The sequence below is a fragment of the Petromyzon marinus genome, chromosome 11, assembly GCF_048934315.1.
Source record: "Petromyzon marinus isolate PM22_M1 ecotype Great Lakes invasive population chromosome 11, UKy_Petmar_22M1.pri1.0, whole genome shotgun sequence".
Taxonomy (NCBI): domain Eukaryota; kingdom Metazoa; phylum Chordata; class Hyperoartia; order Petromyzontiformes; family Petromyzontidae; genus Petromyzon; species Petromyzon marinus.
This window is the reverse complement of record NC_133677.1, coordinates 18,593,168-18,618,002: the sequence shown is the minus strand read 5'-3', so window position 1 is coordinate 18,618,002 and position 24,835 is coordinate 18,593,168. Positions and strand designations below refer to the sequence as shown.

Here is a 24,835-nt window from a genome sequence, read left to right as displayed (position 1 = left end):
CCAAAGCCCCGTCATAGCACGAACATTACACTTTACCTATCTCAACAAATGTGGACATCATGAATCTTTGGTCTTAGCTCAGATCTTGTGAGTTAGAACTCGGGGGCTCCTCATGCACAGCCAGCCAAGGATAACTCCCCGCTATAGTGACGTCACAGGAAAAGGACGTGACGTCACCTAAATATGGGCGTGGTCAAAAGCGGCCCCATCCCCCGCTCTTCCCGACCTTGCTTCCCCCCTTGCCGAGGTTACCCACATGAACAATAATAATAAATCATAGATGTACATTATGAAAGAATCAATTATTTTTCACAAAACTGCTCCTGTACGACCTTTTGCCAATCCCCTGCTGGAGAGCCTCTTGACGATTGCACGAATCGTGTTGGTTATTTGCACATACTTCACCATGCCGGTGAGTATGGGTTGGTAAAGGAAAAGGAGGAGCATTAACGTACAAACAAAAACCTATTTTACTAGAATGCCTTCTGCTTCCCATCATGTAGCATGTAACACCTGGTATGCGCTATCCAGACTCCAACCTCCTTAACGTTAGATGGAGACATCTGGCACATCCCCAGCAGTTTTGTCTACAGGCTCAACATATAACACAAACACACCTCCCTAACACTAACGTTAAACTTTACCTATCTCGACGAAGGTAGACATCGTGAATCTTTGATTTTTTTCGAATTCAGTCAGAAGTCAGGAGCTCCTCGCGTGCACAGCCAGCCCACGATAAAGTCCGACCCAGAATGATGTCACCGTGACGTCAGTTAAATATGGGCGTGGCCTGAATGTGGGTGTGGCCAACAGCGGCGGCTTCCCCGCCCCCCGCTGCCCCTCCCCGCAGGTTTCTCTCAACCCTCAGTGCGCATGCGCGGGCGACATGTCTCGGACATCGCCTTCAGCGGCCTTTGGCGACGCGGTGGTTGTGGCGGGAAAATTAATAAAAAAAACTTCTCCGAATAACCGCGACCTTTAACTACCCTCACGGATAATCCACACGGATCTCTGGACGGCAAGGCGAAGACGATCAATGGAATAATCTCCGGTGAGAGACGGAGAGAGATGGGCAGGCGTGAGGGCGAGCCAGGTTCAACTTTGTTGAACGCTGAGCGCAGAGTGAATGGGGTTTATACTCTTTGGTTCTATTGGGTAAAGTCACGTAGGTGAAAATAAAATAACAATTTTCACCTACGTGACTTTACCCAATAGAACCAAAGAGTATGGATCCTAGCAGTCACGAAAGCTTTAAATCTAGAACTGAATGGGGTTTGCTTCACTCAGCACGCGGCTTGGACACTTCGGTGTGCAAAGTGTTGTCTGGTTGTGCCGTGTATAGGAGGAGGACATTCAGTAAATGTCGTTGGTTTGTTAATGGGAGTGTGTGGCGCGGTAATGGACTGGGTACGACTTACAACACAAGTTCTGCTCACATTGCACGCTAAGGGTTAGCACGGCGATTACTACGTGTGCATTTATTAGTTATTGTTTATGTTAAAAGTAGTATTGATTGTTAAGACAATAATGTTTAGTATTTGTAGGTGAATCATTTCAATATTGTACAGTATAGCATTGTCCTGCTGTGTGGCTCTCACGTGGCGAGCATCAGTGCAGCAATATTCAGTACGTGGTTGTAATGTACTTCTATAGCCCCCTGCCACCAGTGCAACAGTATTCAGTACGTGGTTGTAATGCACTTCTATAGCCCCCTGCCACAAGTGCAGCAATATTCAGTACATGGTTGTAATGCACTTCTATAGCCCCCTGCCACCGGTGCAGCAATATTCAGTACATGGTTGTAATGTACTTCTATAGCCCCCTGCCACCAGTGCAGCAATATTCAGTACATGGTTGTAATGCGCTTCTATAGCCCCCTGCCACAAGTGCAGCAATATTCAGTACGTGGTTGTAATGTACTTCTATAGCCCCCTGCCACCAGTGCAGCAATATTCAGTACGTGGTTGTAATGAACTTCTATAGCCCCCTGCCACCGGTGCAGCAATATTCAGTACGTGGTTGTAATGCACTTCTATAGCCCCCTGCCACCAGTGCAGCAATATTCAGTACGTGGTTGTAATGTACTTCTATAGCCCCCTGCCATCAGTGCAGAAATATTCAGTATGTGGTTGTAATGCACTTCTATAGCCCCCTGCCACCAGTGCAGCAATATTCAGTACATTGTTGTAATCCACTTCTATAGCCCCCTGCCACCAGTGCAGCCATATTCAGTACGTGGTTGTAATGCACTTCTATAGCCCCCTGCCACCAGTGCAGCAATATTCAGTACGTGGTTGTAATGTACTTCTATAGCCCCCTGCCATCAGTGCAGAAATATTCAGTATGTGGTTGTAATGCACTTTTATAGCCCCCTGCCACCAGTGCAGCAATATTCAGTACATGGTTGTAATGTACTTCTATAGCCCCCTGCCACCAGTGCAGCAATATTCAGTACGTGGTTGTAATGCACTTCTATAGCCCCCTGCCATCAGTGCAGCAATATTCAGTGCATGGTTGTAATGCACTTCTATAGCCCCCTGCCATCAGTACAGCAATATTCAGTACATGGTTGTAATGTACTTCTATAGCCCCCTGCCACCAGTGCAGCAATATTCAATACGTGGTTGTAATGCACTTCTATAGCCCCCTGCCATCAGTGCAGCAATATTCAGTACATGGTTGTAATGTACTTCTATAGCCCCCTGCCACCAGTGCAGCAGTATTCAGTACGTGGTTGTAATGCACTTCTATAGCCCCCTGCCATCAGTGCAGCAATATTCAGTACGTGGTTGTAATGTACTTCTATAGCCCCCTGCCACAAGTGCAGCAATATTCAGTACATGGTTGTAATGCACTTCTATAGCCCCCTGCCACCGGTGCAGCAATATTCAGTATGTGGTTGTAATGCACTTCTATAGCCCCCTGCCATCAGTGCAGCAATATTCAGTACGTGGTTGTAATGTACTTCTATAGCCCCCTGCCACAAGTGCAGCAATATTCAGTACATGGTTGTAATGCACTTCTATAGCCCCCTGCCACCGGTGCAGCAATATTCAGCACATGGTTGTAATGTACTTCTATAGCCCCCTGCCACCAGTGCAGCAATATTCAGTACATGGTTGTAATGCACTTCTATAGCCCCCTGCCACAAGTGCAGCAATATTCAGTACGTGGTTGTAATGTACTTCTATAGCCCCCTGCCACCAGTGCAGCAATATTCAGTACGTGGTTGTAATGAACTTCTATAGCCCCCTGCCACCGGTGCAGCAATATTCAGTACGTGGTTGTAATGCACTTCTATAGCCCCCTGCCACCAGTGCAGCAATATTCAGTACGTGGTTGTAATGTACTTCTATAGCCCCCTGCCATCAGTGCAGAAATATTCAGTATGTGGTTGTAATGTACTTCTATAGCCCCCTGCCACCAGTGCAGCAATATTCAGTACATTGTTGTAATCCACTTCTATAGCCCCCTGCCACCAGTGCAGCCATATTCAGTACGTGGTTGTAATGCACTTTTATAGCCCCCTGCCACCAGTGCAGCAATATTCAGTACATGGTTGTAATGTACTTCTGTAGCCCCCTGCCACCAGTGCAGCAATATTCAGTACGTGGTTGTAATGCACTTCTATAGCCCCCTGCCATCAGTGCAGCAATATTCAGTGCATGGTTGTAATGCACTTCTATAGCCCCCTGCCACAAGTGCAGCAATATTCAGTACGTGGTTGTAATGTACTTCTATAGCCCCCTGCCACCAGTGCAGCAATATTCAGTACGTGGTTGTAATGAACTTCTATAGCCCCCTGCCACCGGTGCAGCAATATTCAGTACGTGGTTGTAATGCACTTCTATAGCCCCCTGCCACCAGTGCAGCAATATTCAGTACGTGGTTGTAATGTACTTCTATAGCCCCCTGCCATCAGTGCAGAAATATTCAGTATGTGGTTGTAATGCACTTCTATAGCCCCCTGCCACCAGTGCAGCAATATTCAGTACATTGTTGTAATCCACTTCTATAGCCCCCTGCCACCAGTGCAGCCATATTCAGTACGTGGTTGTAATGCACTTTTATAGCCCCCTGCCACCAGTGCAGCAATATTCAGTACATGGTTGTAATGTACTTCTGTAGCCCCCTGCCACCTGTGCAGCAATATTCAGTACGTGGTTGTAATGCACTTCTATAGCCCCCTGTCATCAGTGCAGCAATATTCAGTGCATGGTTGTAATGCACTTCTATAGCCCCCTGCCACAAGTGCAGCAATATTCAGTACGTGGTTGTAATGTACTTCTATAGCCCCCTGCCACCAGTGCAGCAATATTCAGTACGTGGTTGTAATGAACTTCTATAGCCCCCTGCCACCGGTGCAGCAATATTCAGTACGTGGTTGTAATGCACTTCTATAGCCCCCTGCCACCAGTGCAGCAATATTCAGTACGTGGTTGTAATGTACTTCTATAGCCCCCTGCCACCAGTCTAGCAATATTCAGTACATTGTTGTAATCCACTTCTATAGCCCCCTGCCACCAGTGCAGCCATATTCAGTACGTGGTTGTAATGCACTTTTATAGCCCCCTGCCACCAGTGCAGCAATATTCAGTACATGGTTGTAATGTACTTCTGTAGCCCCCTGCCACCAGTGCAGCAATATTCAGTACGTGGTTGTAATGCACTTCTATAGCCCCCTGCCATCAGTGCAGCAATATTCAGTGCATGGTTGTAATGCACTTCTATAGCCCCCTGCCACCAGTGCAGCAATATTCAGTACGTGGTTGTAATGCACTTCTATAGCTCCCTGCCACCAGTTCAGCTATATTCAGTACGTGGTTGTAATGTACTTCTATAGCCCCCTGCCACCAGTGCAGCAATATTCAGTACGTGGTTGTAATGTACTTCTATAGCCCCCTGCCACCAGTGCAGCAATATTCAGTACGTGGTTGTAATGCACTTCTATAGCCCCCTGCCACCAGTTCAGCAGTATTCAGTACGTGGTTGTAATGCACTTCTATAGCACCCTGACATTGTGCAGCAATGTTCAGTACATTGTTGTAATGCACTTCTATAGCCCCCTGCCATCACCAAATTCACACTGACCAGCGTGGTGAAGTACGGTAAATAACCCCTCCCCCTGGGAGCTGCATAGCATGGGACAGCTGTCAGCCAGCAATGGATTGAAAAAGGAGCTGTACTCTGCACACGTTGTTATTCAGGGTAGGGTAAGGAACTTGGAGGTTCGGTATGCATAATGTGCTCGGAAAGTATTGTATTCTGTATGTGTGTTGAATCTCTTTCGCACCGTACCAAGCCCACCGTGCTCTTCGGAGGTGCGATAATATATAAATATAAGTAGTCATACTACTGTAATACCACTATTAATATGTAGCATTCATTTTATTAGTAGTACTGTAATTTGTTGATATGCAGGTGTACATGCCAAACGTTAACCAATGTTAAATGTTAAGCCTTCTCTTTTGAATACAGTGTGTTTTAAACATGGAGTTGTCTCCAGCTAATTCTTAAATGTATATCATTCATAATGTAGTAGTAGGCAGGTAGAGCATTTATGACACTTCAATTGTACATAGAGCTTGCAGGTGTGATGAAGGAAACCATGGGAAAGGCTGGAATTTTTGTTGAAAAAAGGACAACAGCCACAGTAGCTTAAGAGACCTAACGCGAAGTGGTCGACACTGGCCCATGCGATCGCGTTGCGACAGCGGACCCACTTTCCGCACACAGCAGCTCCTCATGGTGCCCCCCATACCAGGACCAGTGGTGACCTGGTAGCCACAGCGATTCCTCTCCCTGGCCCCATCCGGTTCGGGCATCCCAAATCGTACAAAATGAACTGCAACGGTGGTGAGACAAACAGCCCTTCGGGCGACAGCACGGTGACGGACACAAGCCCTCGCGGCAGCCTGGGCAGCACGCTGCTCCGGACCGGAAGCGGGGGCTAGCGCAGCCCTGTGGTGTGCGGAGAGCAGTGCTGCTCGTAGGCGAGCGGTGCGCTGGACGCCTACATCGAGGACTTTGAGCAGAGCGGAATCTGTGCGTCACCGCTACCCAGGATACGTGCAGAGCACAGCACCGCGCAGCATGGCGGAGCGGAGACGCGCGGAGGAGAGGAGGATGCACAGTGTGGATGAGGGTGGGTTGCGCCTCTCGCCACGCGAGGAATCGCTCCGTGGTGCTTGCACTCGAGTGGCTATCGAGTGTGCAGGCGGTGCAATGGTATCGAAGCTATAGTAATAGGTTTTTACCCTTTTATCTGGCACAAACACTGACACCTTTATACAAGGGATCATGTTTGCAATAACCACAACACAAGTAGTCAAAATGCAAACAAAAAAGACAACTGATAATATGCACTGTCCTTGAATTTGATTGGTCCACACCCGAGACGGCTTTTCTGAGATCCCAGTCTCCACTGGTGTTGGACCAGAAGACGCCAAAAGGCGTCTTCTTATTCTTAGTGTCTTCTTGTTTGCATTTTGACTACTTGCGTTGTGGTTATCGCAAACATGATCCCTTGTATAAAAGTGTCAGTTTTTGTGCCAGATAAAAGGGTAAAAACCTATTACTATATCTTGTTACTGGCAAAGGAGGTCTCATAAGGTATCGAAGCTAGTTGACTGGATGGGGGATAATTGGAGAGGAGAACCCCATTTTTTTTGCTTGTACTGGGTGCTTGTCAATTATGCTATGCTATCATGAATGTAATGTAATTCCCCTAGAAAAAAAACCCTTAATAAGGTCTAAAGATACATTTTCGTGAGAGTCCCACACTGGGATGCTTGGCAAATTCCATTAATGAGTTCATTTTATGTCAGAGAAAACTATCCACAGTAAGCACACGCATATGAGAGGATAGCATAGGTCTGAACAGATAGGTCGGTGCATGCATTTCTTTCTCCTGTCATCTTCCAGCAACTTCACTGATTATCGAGTTTGTAAAGTTTGTGAAATCTAAGTGATCCTCCAACCTTTGTGTCAAAATTTGCAGATCCTAGACTGAACACATCTGAAGTTTAAACAATAACAGCTCATGCACTGATTTATCCCATATTCTCACAAACTCCACAAACGGATAACATCATTAGTTACTGATGGTGCAAAGTAAGGCAACATTGCAGGATTGCCGTTCAGGGGTCAAGGAATCTAGGGGAGAGCAAATTCATTGTGTACCAGTAAAATGTCTGTGGGTCTTACATTGCAGGTGGCATGCTGCTTGTGGAGGACCTCATCTCGGGCACGTGCAGCCTCACTGCTGCGCTGCAGCGGTCGTGGCTCATAGCCCGACGGTCAGTCTAACCACGGACCAGCTCCTAGCGGCGCCAGTTGACGGTTCCTCCAAGTCCTTGCTCCGCTCGCCTGGCGCCCACCGAGACCTCACAGTGTCGCACAGAGGCAAGCGGTCATCTCTCGGGGTCACCGCGCACAGCTTCGGCGCATCATTGGTGAGGGGCAATAAGCCAACTAAACGGTTGAGCTCAACAGCGAGAAGCAACAAGGCCGTGATGCCATTAAATTTGTCGGCAAAGCCCGAAAATTATTTCTTTTCTAACCAGACGAATGTTTTGTTGTACTTATGGAGCAGTGAAGCAACTAGGCGTGAGCACTTGCCGAACGGCGGCTGTGCGACAAGTACCTATCTCAGGTGGTTGACAAGCCAAAAGGATAAGCTGGATGTGTCGGGGATCACGAGCATTCCTGAGCTCAGGTACCCGGCCTGGCTGCGTGACTGCGATGTGGACTCCCAGACCAGCAGCCACGAGACGGATACCAGCACAAAGAGAGCAGGTGCCGCTCAGAGCCCGCAAAGCAGACCAAAGTACCCAGAGTGGCTCAAAGTTTTGGATATCTCCGGCCTTACGAATGTAGCCAACGAGGAGCCCGTGTCAGAGGACAATAGATCCCTAGGTGTGTGTATATATATATAGTCTGTATATAGCAGATGACATTTCATATGTTTTCAGGTACATATTCAGTCTTTTCTCACAGAGACGGCTGAGCGGCCACCCATGTGGTTGTGACGTGCGATGCGTGATTCTTGATGCACAGCCTCATTGGAGGAGCTGCTGAGCAGGGCGCACATGGAGTTGGACTCCCCCGGCTTGGAGGCCCCCTCCCCGGGCAGCTTCAACACGGACGTCTTTCTAGGGGCTGATCGTCCCTGGGAAAACCCCTCCACGCCATTGTGAATTTATCTTTATATCCACACTCACGCACAGCATAGAGGCTGCACCGCCTCTAAGTATGATGTCAGATTTTGAATGTTATAAGCTAAGCAGGTAAGCCTGGTTATTACTTGGATGGGAGACTGTTTTGAAATAGCATATATTATAGATTTTGGCTGCTAGGTAACCAGGAGTTAGTAATACGGCAATGGAATCTTGAATCTATATCCGGAGTTTTGCATTTTACTCCCTCTGTTTTCACCGGGTTCTCCGTTTTCCTCTCACATACCACTCGCTGATGAAATTTGCAAAATATCACTGCCAAACCCTCCTGAGACTTGGTGAGATTTTTCTGGCTTCCACCTTGATAATAAGTCAACCAAGTAATTTTCTCTCAATCGTGTCTCTTCTCAGGGCCGTGTACCACCTGTCGCGTCTGAAAGAGCTGGTTGACACCATCAAGGAGAACAAGGATGGCTGACTACCCGTGATGTAGAAAGCCCGAAAGCATTTTATGGCGGTGGTCGAGGTTTCTACTCAGAAGGATACGTTCGCTTGGTCCTGCTAATTCATGGTTGTTAAACATCAATGGTACTTCAGGTGCTGTGGTGTGAATCGCAATTACTTGTGAACTTGTGGGGCCCATGGGGCACAGTAATTGCCCTGTTAATGGAAGTGCCACAACAAAGTATTGGAAAAATGTGATAAAGTTCGTTCAGGGTTGGAGTTATTGAATGGTTGCAGCAGTATTTTGCACAGCAAATCCATACAGACTCAAATGTCACTTGAAATAGAACGGATATGTGAACAATATTGTGAGCACAACTAAACTAATTTTGGTTTTAGCCATTTTGGAAGGAGACTACTTTATTGGGAACATACATGCTAGTATTTGTGTAGTTATAAACATTTGGGAAATCACTGTAAAAGTACATTTGCTTATTTAGATTGCACTATACCTGTATTGTAAAATTTCAGAACCTTTTATGTAATTTGTAATCAATAAACCAAAGTTGCATATTGTATGCAACCCATGACTTGGATTGTTTTTATCATGTCTTGTTTAGCATGGTTGGTTATGTACAGTGTGAAAGAAATTCAACATACATTAAATATTTTCTGATATTTGAATGTTTATATTGTACATGTATATTTATTTTACAATAAATCTGAGACAAAGGCTTATACACATGGAATTGAAAATATTCAGCTATGATTTGTATTTCTCAAGTATTTTAAGAAAAGTCAGCGAGTCTCGTGACATGTCTTCACATTTGGGAGTGATGATTGTGATGGATATACAGGCATTAACCTGCTTACATTCCTAGAGTATGTAAGGTGAATTTGGGCATTCTGGGTGATTGGGTTTTAGGCCAAACACAGGCAGATGGTGGGGGATAGATGTTTTCAAGCATCTATTAATTATTCATCGGCATGTACTATCTTACTATGATGTAAAGTTCAAAAACATGGTTCATGAAGGGAATGGAATAAAAACTCAACTGTGCACAAGTATGGAGGAATTAATACTTGGAATTCAATGCAAAGATCTGGCCATATGGCGTTTACTGGGCACCAGGGTTGCCAAACAACACGTGAAAGATGTGTATCAGGCACAGCCTCTGCATTATGAAAAAAATATCACTTCCTGAAGAAGTGCATTTTGCTTCTCCTGTCTTAGGTCACCATCAAAATAAATTAGAGCAAATGTGACTCGACTGACACAGGCAGCATTTATACTTGTGAAGTGTTCTCCTTCCGACGTGTGGTGTGTGTCGCACACACTGTCGGAGACGAGGTAGTTGCAGGAGACATCGTCTCTTTATTATCTTGTTCACACCAACTCCGGCCTCACTCTCTCGACCACGTTGCCATAGAGCCCGGCCTAGACACGACCCTGTCCGTGTTGCACCGACGGCGTCGACCGAGAAGGCCAACGACTGTCTGGCCACGCAATGATTGGGCGAATGCGGTGGCAACGACAGCGACGTCGAGACGAGTCCACTCCCAGAACCGGCAGCCCGGAGCTGTCGCTCTCCGCTGCTTATATTATATTCTATATTCTACTCGGTGCGGCTTGGCTCTGCCCTATCCACGCCTCCCTTCTCGAACCGACCAGAGGGTTCCAGAGGCTTCCCTATGAGGTCTTCCATGACCCTTGCCCCAATTCCTCTGCCCGGCCGGCACACCCGTATATATGCTCAACGGCGTGTGTGCAAACTTTCCACTGCAGTTGCCGCTGCTGGACAGCAGTCAGCGCTGTGTCACTACACTTGTATGAACACAAGAATTACATAATCACATCTACACTTATATGTAATGGGCTGAGATAGGCGCACACAACTTCTTGGGAGGCAACACTATTTATTAACACCAACACATTACACTTAACATAAATTTCGATTTAAAGCTTTCGTGACTGCGGGCTAACACCAATCCCGAATATCCGCCCCCACAGCCCTTTAAATAACCTCCCATACAGCCCCCCAATCGGCTATGCGTGTACGAGTGACGTCCCTGCCCTCTAACCCCCGACCCCCCCGTCCCGCGCGTGCGATTGGTGTGTCGCTCTAAAACCGACTCCAAATCCCCGCCCCGCAGCCCTTTAAACAATCTCCATTGCCCGGCATCGGCGGCAACGCGTGTGCGAAGGACGTCATTGCCCTCTGACCCCTGACCCCCCGTTTAGTTCGTGTGAGTGGTGCGCGGGGTTGTGTGAGCGGAGACGTCGCGTTTGAGTGGCTGAGAAGCGACGGATTGATTCCAGGCAGCCACGTGCCAGCCCCGAGCTATGCCCCACAAACAGGACCCGCGGACCCGAGGGGCTGCGGCGCGAGGAGAGGAGCCGGAGAGCGGCAGCCCTCTCACCGCGAGCGAGGAGTCGAGTAGCGGCTGCTCTCACTCGAGCGAGGAGTCCGGAGCCCGCAGCCCTCTCGAGATCAGCCCTCCCCCAGGGGGGGAGCCGGGGGCCCGCATCCCCCACAACTGACAACCTGTGTACCAACTGGCCGAGCGAGAGTTTGTGTGTATTTGAGCGCAATCGTGCCAGTGTTTAGCTGTACCAGGGAGTTTGATGCAGCAGATTGTTTCGGTGTAGCAGGGTGTCCGGATTGTGCCGGCACACTATCCTTCTATCTGTAATGTCGTAGGGTGAGCTCCATTAAAAGTTTACTCGGACCCCAACCTGTCAAAGCGCCTAATCTCGGAACGTGGTTCTCAACCTCGTACCTCACCCATGCTACGTACCTTTGAGACGTCCTGCTTTTACAAATGTTGATGAACTGGAGGGCAAAGGTCTGGAGGACCCCACATGGAGTCTGGTTTCTCACACCCGAGCCTCCTGTGACATTTCTGGAGGCTTCTCTGGAATCTTTGTCCCATTTATTGAGTGCAGATTTGGCTTACTTCTAGCTTCATCCCAAGACGTCATCCAGTTTGGAAATACCCGAAGGTTGTGGGAGTCGCCCCGTGCTTCAGTTTCTTTCCAACCCTCGTAATGGCCGGATGCTCACCAGCCGGAAGTCTTTTGCTGCTTACACCACGACCGAGGTGTTGAGAGCAACCATCTCGTGGCTGGTCGGCAATGGAGATGGTATTGTCGATTTGGGGAGCGTGAGTCTGTGGCGTTCGTGGTGCTGCTGTCACGGAGGCGACACGAGTTTAGGAAATTCAGTTTTGTGGGTTTCCTGTAGCGAGCACTGAAAGATCCTCTCTTCCTCTTTCTCCACCCTTGTCTCTGCTGTCTCCATGTCCCCGTTCAACTCTTTCTACACCGCTTTCCTTGAATGTGCAGCTGCCTTTACGGCCTCCCCTCTCCCCTTCTCTCCACCTCCAACCCATCTCCGTCGTAATCTCCTCCCCTTTGTTCAGGCTCTTCCCTTTCTTCCTCAGTCTATGGATGGGGTTATTGTTTATCGGGCTCTTATACAAAAAATGGAGCTTATTTTAGCCTTTGAATAGGATTTTCTGTTTTCCTTCGGTAGCGTGTTGCGCACATAGGGAAGATCGAGCCACGCCACCGGTTCCCATGATCAAAATCTTTGTCAACTTGTCTCCCTCGGTAGGAATGCCTTTCCTTCTGCAGCAAGCAATTGTCTTCTCTCTCTCCTCCGGTATTTCTTCCGATGCGCTTTCTTAATCTCGCTTGCTGTGTGTATCGACTCTATCATTCAACAAGGGCAAATAAAAAAAAAATGCTTTTTTTTCCTCCACTGTTTTACCACTATACCTCCTGAGTGAGTACTCGGAGTTTCATCTAATGTACTATTTGATGAGTCGCTTCCACACAGCACAAAGGCGGTAGCTATCCGAACTGTAAATTTTTCTTCCAATTTCGATAGATTCTCGAATTATTCTTGGGCAGTAGTAGCTAGTTTTGCACAGAACTTCAACATTAGAATCAACTGAGTGTCCTTGTTGGCACGTGTGTTCTGCTACTGCTGAACACGGGTGCCAACAAATAATACATTATTTAAATGCATGCCTATAAAGGGCAGCATACTTCAATAGGGATTACCATTGGTACGGCTATTTTAATACACAATAGACAGGAAGGACAAGATCAAAGGGCTCTCATAATGCACATGCATAATGTACGTTGACTCGGTAATCTCCCCCCCCCACTTTGCGCGAGAGTGCCACAAATCTGGCTGTCGCCTGATGAAGCTAGTTGTAATTACTGGCAAAACGTCGTACTCCGATTGTAAATGTTGTGGCTTGGCTCTCCAAAGTACCAGTGACGAATTGGCTTGTTCTGTTTCCGTGACAACCCTTACTAGTTGGCTGTGTCGAGTGGTGGCGGGTTTTAACGACACGTTTATATATGTATGCGATCTAATCCAAAAAACACCTCTATGGATGATATTGGGCGCGAAAGCCTACATGTTAAACCAAAATTTAAAATATATACAAAATAACAATAATTTCTAGTTTTCCTCATTCACATCGTGATTCGTATGAACAGACATGAGATGATTGAGACATGTTAAATCATAAACGTATTTATTAATATATATATACAGATAGTCCTCGACTGCAATGTCCTTGTCCACGTGCAAACAGCGTTAGGATAGCAGCCTCCTTTAAAAGCCAGAGTAGATTTATACGCTGTAGAAGACAGTTGACGAATCCTCGTTGCTTGATTCCTCCTCGGATCCCTTCAGCAGTGAGTCGTCACCAGTCTTCTCTGCCTGCTCATTCTCCATGTGGCACGGCTGGGGTGGGTGCAATACGCCAGGAGACTCCTTATGCAGCGAGCAGCGAAGCAGGCCCATCTCTGCCTGCTCATCCTCAACGTGGAATTGAGGAGATGGCGGTGAGCTGGGGGCATCGGTGAGGAGGGTGTTACGGAGACGGCCCAGCTCTGCCTGCTGCAGAATCGTCTGTACGACGAAGCGCTCGCGGCGCCTGCAGGCGCGCACATGGGATGGCGTGTCCGGGATGATGTATGCAATGCAGGCCTTCGTGAGTAACACCACGTGCTGCACACGTCCACACACAGGTAAAGGATTTTCAGTTTCAGGATTTGCATGTAAAGGGTGCTTACTAAATATAATATGGCAGCATCTTAAAGTGCTTTACATCTCAGGTCAACTATTCCGGGGACCTGAAGCCCAGGGATATTATATTGTTACGTCGTTTTTCCCAATTAAATTAAGTCATTTGAGTAATTTTTGAACATTTGGCAAATTATACCGAGACACTTTTTTTGAATTACTTAATGGGTTTTTTACGTTCACTATGCAGCAGGCAACATTTATGATGTGCAGTTAATGCACCCACAGTATTCACCTGGGCAGCCGCAAATTACCGCAACAATCAGCAAACACTTACACTCGGCCATGTCACCACTACAAAGATTCCCTGTGTAGCCTTTCACAGACTGAGACAAGTGCATCTATGAAGGGTGGCACAGTGCCTGTGGGGGTGGTGTGCACCTTTATCTCGCCAGTGATGATTTTCACACACTTCATCAAGTACTCATTTTAAGACAGAATCAACTTAAGGGAAGCTCAACACTGGTTCTAATATTTTCCACTGTTGTTGGCTGTGGCCAGAAATAGTACTCCGGTCACACAGGATTGGTAGCGCAGTTCACAAACAACTACGCAGCCGCTCCCCTTCCCACACGCACACATGCTTACGTGTGACAAATTGCATCAACAACATGAATCGTCTGCTGCATGATGAAAGTGAGTATTGTATTACCACTATTATTTGTGATCTCAGAAATACTGTGCAATTGTGAGGTGTAATAGCATTACTGGCATTATCTGTAATGACCCATTGACAATGATCACGGTTTGCTCTGCTGACCTTAACAACTGCTCACAGATGAGTCTATACGATGGTGCAGTAGTGTAAGGCTTTGCACACTAGACTTGCAATCCAGAGGTCACGGGTGTGAATTGATCTTTGATCGTGGGAGTGTAAACAACGGTGAAAGGTTTTTTTTTACATTCCACTGCCTCTATCCACCAAGCAGTGTAAGTGGAATACATCCAGTCAATTGGTCGGCTGAGTTTGGTGCTGTTCAGTGCGGGAACTCCCAGCTCTTCCCAAGACGTCTGTCCAGTGTGGAAGAGCAGTTCAAATACATCTTAAGGGTCTCTCTTGAGCTCCCTATAGCAGGAGCCCTTTTGCCATCAGTGACATGAGCAAGTAATTGGAGGGCTGTACCTTTATCTTTCAATGGGTTTATGAATGTGTGTGTGTGTGCATGTTGATGTGTACCTGCATGGCAATGACGAAGGCCAGCTTTGCCGTCAGTACTTTCCAGTACTGCTTGGTGACGGAGTAGGCTTGGGGATGATCCGGCGGGTAGCGATGACCTGGATACCTACACACATACAACCACAAGCACGCATGGACTATATTGAGCAAAGTGCCTCGAAAGTAGAGTTGGCGCTAAATTGAACAAGTATGGTTGTGCACAAACGGTATATGCGTTCACAGCCCTTTAAAAAATCCGCTTCTGAAAGAGGGCCTTCCCACAACGTGCAGCTTGTGGGGGCTCTATTGACCATGGTTCACGCTGGTCCGTACCAGGTTGGTGAAGGTAGGGAGTACAGATAATGGGAGAACAATATAGCACAACTATTAATTTTTCTGATCTACCCACTGCTGACAACCTAGCTCCAAAGTCGCCTACTGCACCTGCATTGTGCATGGTGTTCATCAATCTAAGCACGAACAAGGCTCAAGCCTGCTTGACTTCCGGAATCTAAGATTAGCTGTATTCGTGGTGATTTGGTCATAGTCAAGTAAGGTTATATTAAATATCGATCAATATGGTTATATTGATTATAGTTGTGTATGCCAGCAATTCAAAAACGTTACAGAAAAGGGTTGGTAGATCGCATCAATTTCCTAACTAACTGTGCTGTGAGGTGACCAGAAGATGGCTGTAGAGCAAGTGGTTTCATGTCTGTGTGGACCTTTAAGCTTCATTTCATTATCATGGGTTCTCCAGGACCTCTTATTGCATCCCACATGCATAAGACCACCTTAAACTGGAATCCCAATGCACGGTCTTCCTGAAAAGGGATCTTGAGACTCAATTAAGCAGTCGTGGATCGATAGATAGATAAATAAATAACATTACTCTTTAGCAAGGAAACAATGAGCTGTAATTTATAACAATCTATTATTATATTTCTCTAAGTGGGACTTTGGTTGTGAAGCCATCCCACCCGTACCCACTGCTCCCCCCCTCCAATTCCCCCCCCACCCCCTTTACTGTCCCCACCCACCATGCACACTCTTCCCCCAACCCTACCACAACCCCTTACTACCCAACTAAGCCAAACCCTGTGTCCACGGTAAGGGGCAGGGCATAAACAGAGGTGGGGCCTAGGGGAAGTGTGGGTCTTAAAAGGAAAGTCACGGAGTGAAAAGAGGAAGAAAACGAGCATAATCAGGAAGGGGCGGAGCCAGGAGGACGCCACACCCAGACATCAGTGCATCACATTCGCAGGGACGGCACCCCCGATAGCTGGGCATGACACTGAATGGCACAAACCTGCAGGTTGTGTGGATTGCCGGATCAAACCAGGCTGGCAGGATGTTGGGATAATTTTGCTCCTTGAAGTTGCTGATCTTGAAAATTGAAAAGCTGTCCTCCGTGTACCCATGCATTGTAGGCGAACCTGTGCCATACTCTGCTGAGTATCCATAATAATACACCAGGCGTGGGATGATGTCCGTTGTGAATGCCAAGATGCATGACTGTGGAATTAGCATACGGAGGCACAGCGATAGCGGTCACTTAGCATGCAATGATTTGACCAAGGCTTCTGAACATCTTACCTTGGCAATTACATTAATTTTCACAAATACAATTTGGGGGGTTGCTGCCAGAGTGAAATGGTTACCATATAAGGACTTGCAATCTGGCAGTCGTCAGTTCATTCTCCTGACACAACAGTTGAAGCAATGGATCATTTTCTTAAATCTCCCCCACCTCTGTCCAATTAGCAATATAAATGGGTTCATCACTGTTTTAGCGCAGGTAATTCCACATCTTACAACATGTCTGGTCATCATGGAAGAGTAGGCCAAATACCGTGTAGAGGGGTTCTCTAGAGCTACCTTTAGTTGAGGCCCTTCTGCCAGCAGTGACATGAGCAAGCAATGGCAAGGCTTTACCTTTTGCGATTTTGGGAGAGAGTGGATAGGAGTGGTGGTGCAGTGATTCGTGCACTGCACTTTGAATTCAGCACACATGCAATTGACTTTCAGCTACGACTAACATCAGTGACGAGTGATACCCGAACCGCTCCTGGTCCCCCACTACACCTCTTCTCAAACCTGCCAGGACCAGAATGGTGAAGTATGGTAAAAAGAACCCACACGGCTAACATGACATGTTATGTCACTCATAAGATGGGATATTGAGCGAGAAAGCGAGCGGACAATCTGGCGACTTACATTGGTGATTACAGAGAGGGTGGCAACGATACTCAGAATGTCGGCCCAGGCTCCAATTCCTCTTGCTCGTGAAACCACAGGCCTCCTCATCTTTGTTACGAGCTTCCACGCGTCGACCCGCACTTCGATGATGTTGTTGAGCAGTGCGAGCAATGGCGCAAGTGGAAATGATGCCACGAAGAGAGTGACAAACCCGAATTGGATAACTGGGGTATATTTTGAGAATGGGTAGGGGGGCAAGGATAGGATAATGAGTGAAACAGGATATAGACATACACTCTTAATGCTGTTATGTTGTGATTACTTTAAGCAAACAAAACATGTTTTCAATGCATTGAATGTGTTTTAGTCAAAGGAGACCCCAAAATATGGTCACATTTTCGTGTCATTTGTTCACAAAATTATCGTGTCCATTACATTGGCCACTGACATGCGACCAGCCACTACCATCTTTAATGCTCAGCTCTGGTTCACCTGGGTTTCTTTTGCACCATTTTCCACCACTAGGTGGCTATAATAACTAGATCACATCCTGTATTGAGGACTCCATTAACCGTACCACACATTTTTAGGCATATGCACTGTGGCTGAAATGCCAACAAATCACAGCAGTTAACCACAGTGGACATGATGCACAAGAGTTTTAAATAAATAGTAAGGGGGAAAACCGTCAATCCAAGCTGACCAATGTAGCTGCATTGGTTAGCAGACAAGAGGAGCAAATATGTGCTCCTATTGTTTCTAAAACTTAACTCCGTACATATGCACATACGCGCATGCTCAAAGACAATTGTGTTACAGTATATCCATAGATTGGTGCCTATGGCCAAATCACCCAGTATGCGTCAGATTTAATCAGATCCCAGAAGTTAAGGAGAGCTGAGCCTGAAAATTGGTTGGATGGGTGACCATGCAATAGTTATTGTGGGGTTGTGAGCAGCAGAGGACAGTGCAGCAAATTACATTGTTGTATTGTACATCTAAGCTCTTACATCTGTGCTCCCTGCCTTCAACAACCCGAAGTGTGGGTAATTTCCCTCCCACAACAATGTCCGACAGATACACAGGGGCCGTACACACGTGCCTATATAGTCAAATGATACCCAATTGTGTGTGTTTTTTTTATAATAAAGTAAAACGCGTTGACTCCGTAGTGTGATCCTCTGAGCTCATTGTACCCATCTCGAGGTATTCATCAAAGAGTCCAAGTGGGCTCTGGGGCTGTAGGTTCAAGTGTTTGCTGGAAGAAGTGTTTGGTAACTGGATAAGACCATCAATGAGAAGCCAGTTTAATCGTGGTTCGGTGACAGAAAACCCTGAGTTTCACGGTTTAACCCAACATCCGAGCAGCACCACATCAGATCTCTAGACTCCTCAGCGCAGGCATACAGATATGGTCAACATATGCGTACATTAACTAATTTGTGAAATTATGAATTACATCCAAATGAAATGTAGTGTGTGCATTACTAGGACGTACCTAAAGGTGCCAGGTTGGGTTCATCCACCTTGGGGATGCTCTGCTCCACGCAGCCTCCTGCTTCCGTGCAGTCCATCCTCTTGATGTCCGAATTCTGGCTGTTGCTACTGCTGCAATTGGTGACACTGGTGGTGGTCTTCTTTCTTTTAATGGACTTAGGTCTACTTCGCTTTTCCTTCTTATTCTGCTGCAAGGTCATCAACACTTTCATGCTCGTAATAGGATCGAGAGCAGCGTATGGTTTATTCTCACTGACTCGTGAAGCAGTTTCTTGACGTGGAACTAGGCCAAAGCATTCAAGAAATTTGGATTTCATGTCATTTATCTTAACGCCGCTATCTTTTGTCGAAGTGTAATCATGTTCAGGCTTCGGTCTGAACAAGAACTGTGCGTGAAGACTTTCATGAGTTTTCAGGATTTCAATAGGACTTAAAAATCCGCAGACTGAGCACATCTCATAGGGCGATGGTGGATTCAACACCGCATTGGCAAAACTGCCGTTATTCACCAAACCTGGTGCACCCTTTATCATATAATCCTTTTCATGGGTCTTCATGTGCCTTTTAATTTTCCTGGCTGATTAAACCTTTGTCCACATATGCCGCACCATTGCTCACGGGTCTCCTTATGCGTTCTTACGTGGGCTTCTAGGCACCATGCCAGTTGGAATTTTTTTCCCACAGACGTCACAAGAGATAAGTTTTTTCGCTCTTGTAACTCTACCGGATTGAGGTGGGGTTGAGACGGGTGCTGGTGAAGTGCCATCGATGGTGAAGGCAATTCTCCCAGCACCACCATGACTCGCAGCGGAGTTGCTCTCGCACATCTGAAACAAAAGACAAAGGTCACGCACATGACACCCGTGTCACGAGTGTACTCACAAAGGCATACTTAAGGTGACATAAGATTCATATATACTGCAACTCATTATACCAGAACTCCACAATATTGCAGTTCCTACCATGTACGATTTTACCCTCTTATCCACCCAATTAATATTTTGTTTCTAAACAACAATGACTAACTACCTCCAATTACCTAATGTTACCCACCCAATAGGCCTTTCTGTATATACACACCAACAATATAATGATGGCACCACACGTTCACTCCACTATTCACAACACTCTGACTGGCAATCTCCATATAAGATTGTAATATAATTTCTGTACGAGGGCCGGTCAAAAAGTTTTGAGAATGGACACTTTTTTACAAAAAACTACGCAAAATAGTCTTCATTAAAAGTACAGTATAGTACTATTAATGGCACTTATAAGTGAACGTCATTATCTCTCATGCTAATATTACAATGTTAACTAGTTACCCAGGAAAGCTTCATTGAGTCTAAGTACTGCATTTTCAGAAAGGTCCCATTGCATTGAGATGTTTGTGTGAGTGGAACCCAGAGAGACCCCACCTTGCATATTGGGAAATAACACAACTCCACACAGATGGATTCAACACACAAGCTCAAAGCATTCCCTGTTCAACAAAGTACTCAGTGTAATGTTTAATATAATTTATTTGGTAATATATAGTATCGTAATTGTATAGTGAATCTACAGCAGTGTGGTATACAGTAGGGTTGGTAAAATAATACATAGTGTAATATTACAAGTCTAATATTATTATAATCTAACGTATAGGGTAGTGTATAGTAACTCAGTGTATAATTCAGTGTTGTGGTCTGTCTATGCCAGTTTATAATAAAAATATTATTTGGAGGCATATTATAATATTTTTTGCGACATAGAAGTGTAATGTATAATAACTTATTGTTAGTAGCTCAGCTTAGTGGAGAATATATTGAGTACATTTATTAAATTGATGTAGTTTATATTTAGTTCTTTCACATCGGTTTGTTGTATGATAGTTGGGTAGTTGCAGTTCTTTAGCGTCAATATACTAAATGCCTCTGTTGATATGTAAACTCTGACTTTAACATAGCTACTTCCGTGACCAGTTACATGCTAATTCCTCACATTAACATCATGCTAATCTCCCAGTTACATGCTAATTTCTGACTTTAACATCCTACTAATATCTCACATTAACACAGCTACTTCAATGCTAAATTATTCTGTTGATATGTAAACTCTTTTGGCAAGGCGCTCTGCTCCTCCCACCCAGCTTAAAATACGCTGCCAAACTTAGCAGTGTTCATTGGAGCGCTATCTTTCCGACAGTTCTGTTTCTTCACCTGAGGACGGCTGCTTGTGTTGTGGCCGAAACGTCGTGAGAATTTTATTTTATTATGTTTTATTTTAATATTTCCCTTCTATGTGACTTCACCGAAAGAACCAAGAAGATGAATCTCTGCAGTCACGAAAGCTTTAAATCGAAATTTATTCAAATCAAGTTGTTTTCTTTTTACCACAGTACTTTATGGACTCCTCAAGAATAAATGCATTTTTAGAAGTATTAAACTACACTTGAAGATGTGTGAGAATGTAATTCTGCAGATGCAAGCACAGGCAAACTCGTATCTGCAAATACAAGTTTCTGGGCCTCCTCACTTCACCAAACCCGCATTGACCGGCATGGTGAAGTATGGTTAAACAACTCCCACGAACGACATGGTGTGGGGGAGGCCTCTATCAAAACGCTGGATCGACAAAGGGCTGATACATGTCACGGCATTGTACGTTAAGATCGTTCTCTAGTCAGCACAAGCCGTCTATGTGGACAATAGAGGGCACGACACACGTGTACACGATGTTTGTGTGCGTATATTCAGCGTGTATATCACGTCATAATAATATAAGGTCGCGATTATGCTCAAAACGAACCAAATGTATAACATCACGAATAACTTTGGAAGTCTCCAGAGCCTGAACAATATTTGAAGTAGACACTGACCCAGTTACTATTAATAGCTCAGATGTGTAGGCTTTGACTTTAACATATCCATTTCTGTGACCAGTCACAAGCTAATCACTCAGTTATTTCAATGCTAAATTCTCCTAGTTATTTCAATGCTAAATTTTCCTGTTTGATTTTTACTAGGTGCCTCTGTGAATGTGTATGCTTTGACTTTAACATAGCTATTTCTGTGACCAGTCACAAGCTAATCACTCAGCTATTTCAATGCTAAATTCTATGCTAATTCCTTTGTCAAGGGGTGCCTCTGTGGATGTGTATGCTTTGACTTTAACATAGCCATATCTGTGACCAGTCACAAGCTAATCACTCAGCCATTTCAATGCTAAATTCAATGCTAATTCCTTTGTCAAGGCGCTTTGTTTTTTCTCACACAGCTTAAAGGTCTCGATCTGAGCTTGGCTTTGTTCGCTCCAGCGCTGTCCTCCAGACAGTCTCGTCCCTTCACCTGATGAAGGCCGCTTGTGTTGTGGCCGAAACGTCGTGAGAATTTTATTGTGTTATTTTATTTTTCCAATTTATTATTTTATTCTCATGCTACGTGACTTTACCGAAAGAACCAAAGAAGATGAACCAAGAATATGGCGTGTAGATGCTGCCATCTGCCGGCCACCAATGTGGCGTGTAGATTCTGCAAATTGAAAAATTAAAATAATAAATTGAAAATAATAAGCAAAAATCCAGATTCATATTCTTGGTTCTTTCGGTAAAGTCACGTAGATTTAAAAATAATGAAATAAATTAAATAAAAAAATAATCGTAAATAATAAAATTTCTTTTATTTGTAATTTTGAAATTGACATAATCTACACGCCATAATCTTGGTTCTTTCGGTAAAGTCACGTAGATTTGAAAATAAAAAGAAAATAATTAAACGAAAATCATGAATTGTTATTATTATATTTTGATTTAAAGCTTTCGTGACTGCAGTGATTCATATTATTGGTTCTTTCAGTAAAGTCACGTAGAAGGGAAACAATAAAATAAAATAAATATTTTTTAAAATATTATTTAAATTTTAACTTTTCTTTTATTATTTATATTTTCTATCTACGTGACTTTACCCAAAGAACTAAGAATATAGCGTGTAGATTCTGCCAATTTAAAAATACAAAAAAATAAATGGAAAATAATAAAAGTTTTTATTATTTTCAATTTATTATTTTAAAATAAAAATTTTGTTTCATTTCTTTAATCTCTGTGACTTTACCGAAAGAACCAAGAATATGAATGTGGGTTTTTGCTTTTATTATTTTCCATTTCACACTTTTTATTTGATTTGATTTGATAATTTTTTTTATTTTCTATCGACGTGACTTTACCGATAGAACCAAGAATATGGCGTGTAGATGCTGCCAATTTAAAAATTAAAATAGATTGAAAATAATAATCAAAATCCAGATTCATATTCTTGGTTATTTCGGTAAAGCCATGTAGGTTGAAAATAAAAATAATAAAATTAAATTAAAAAAAATACAAAAGATAAATGGAAAATAATGAAAGCTTTTATTATTTTAAATTTATTATTTTAATTTGTAATTTTTTTTTAAAATTGGCAGAATCTACACGCCATATTCTTGGTTCTTTCGGTAAAGTAACGTAGATTTGAAAATGAAAATAATAGAATTAAATGAAAAAATACTAAATCATGATTTTTTTTACTTTTCTTTATTATTTATATTTTACCCAAAGAACCAAGAATCTGGCGTGTAGATGCTGCCACCTGCCAACGTTGTTGGCCACCAGATGGCAGCATCTACACGCCATATTATTGCTTCCTTCGGTAAAGTCACGTAGATAGAAAATTATTTGTATTTTTAAATTAAATTATATTATTTTTATTTTAAAATCTACGTGACTTTAACGAAAAAAACAAGAATTCGGCGTGTAAATGTTGTCACCTGCCGGCCACCAACGTGGCGTGTAGATTCTGCCAATTTAAAAATTAAAATAATAAATTGAATATAACAAAAGCGTAAATAATATTAAAAGCTTTTATTCAATCGATTATTTTAAAATTTTATTTTTTTTATCTCCGTGACTTTACCGAAAGAACCAAGAATATGAATGTGGGTTTTTTGTTTTTATTATTTAAAATTTCACATTTTTATTTGATTTGATATTTTTTTTATTTTGTATGGACGTGACTTTACCGAAAGAACCAAGAATATGAATTCCTGAAGTCACGAAAGTTTTAAGTCACAATCTACACCCAACAATGGTGGCCAGCAGATGGCAGCATCTACACGCCAGATTATTGCTTCCTTCGGTAAAGTAATAATACTGGTAGGAACCGAGTTGTAAACTGAGTGTACCAGCCTGCAATAGATTAATGTGTCCGTCCGTGCCCTTTCAATACTTTAACGAAGTGAAATCTCGTGCTGTTGGGTGTAAAATCAGCAATAGGCAGTGCAGAGACTTGCCCTACCAGCCCACCCTCCAGGGACCTGTTAATAAAATTAAAATAATAAATTGAAAATAATAAAAGCTTTTATTTTCAATTTATTATAAAATAATAAAAGCTTTTATTATTTTCAATTTATTATTTGTATTTTATTTTTTTGTATTTTAAAATTTCAAATAATAAATTTAAAATAATCAAGCTTTTATTAGTTTAAATATTATTATTTATATTTTTAAATTAAATTTAATTATTTTTATTTTCAAATCTACGTGACTTTACCTGAAGAACCAAGAATATGGCGTGTAGATTCTGCCAATTTAAAAATTAAATAATACATTTTTTATAATAAAAGCTTACATTATTTCTAAAAAATTTGTATTTTTAATTAAAAAAACTTTTAGTATAGCTTTTATTATAATATCATAATATTATAATCAAAGCTTTTATTATAATAAAAGATTTTATTATTTTAGGATTCTCCTCCACGGCGGCCTTTGTCTCCCCCAGTAGCGATGTTTACGACACACCGCACCAGGTACTCATCTGAGGCTGAGTCGACCTCACACTCTCTTACTGTCTCAAAACAACAACCGCCATGCGCCACTAAGTGGCGGTGACGTCACCACGACGCTTATGCCAGGCTATGTGCACCTTGAGGCTACGTGAAGTGTCGATCGCCGGCTGGCAGGAGGTCACGGGGCAGACCCAGGTGCCACTGGTCGACTGACTGAGATGACTGAGATTACTGGCTGATGCACCACCTGTGCCCCCTACTGTGCCAACCTGCTGAGCTTTAGCCACCCGACGCTCCGCTCGTTTTTCTGAGCGTCACTCCTCCGCCCTCCGTTGTTGTTGGAGGGCGACTGCCTCCAACTGCCCAGTAGAGACATCGCTGGTACCAGTCATTGGCAAGTCCACTCAGCTCCACATCCTCCTGTACCACATCACTCCATCTCTTCTCTAGTCCGT

General features: G+C 44.1%; 1 long non-coding RNA gene across 1 annotated transcript; it reads left to right on the top strand.

Moving 5' to 3' along the window:
• The first annotated feature begins 5,956 nt into the window (after nucleotides 1–5,956).
• Nucleotides 5,957–9,217, top strand: LOC142924295 (uncharacterized). The gene is made up of 4 exons (XR_012941480.1): nucleotides 5,957–6,145; nucleotides 7,214–7,454; nucleotides 8,059–8,194; nucleotides 8,589–9,217. It is a non-coding gene; the product is annotated as an uncharacterized LOC142924295 (long non-coding RNA).
• The last annotated feature ends 15,618 nt before the right edge of the window (nucleotides 9,218–24,835 follow it).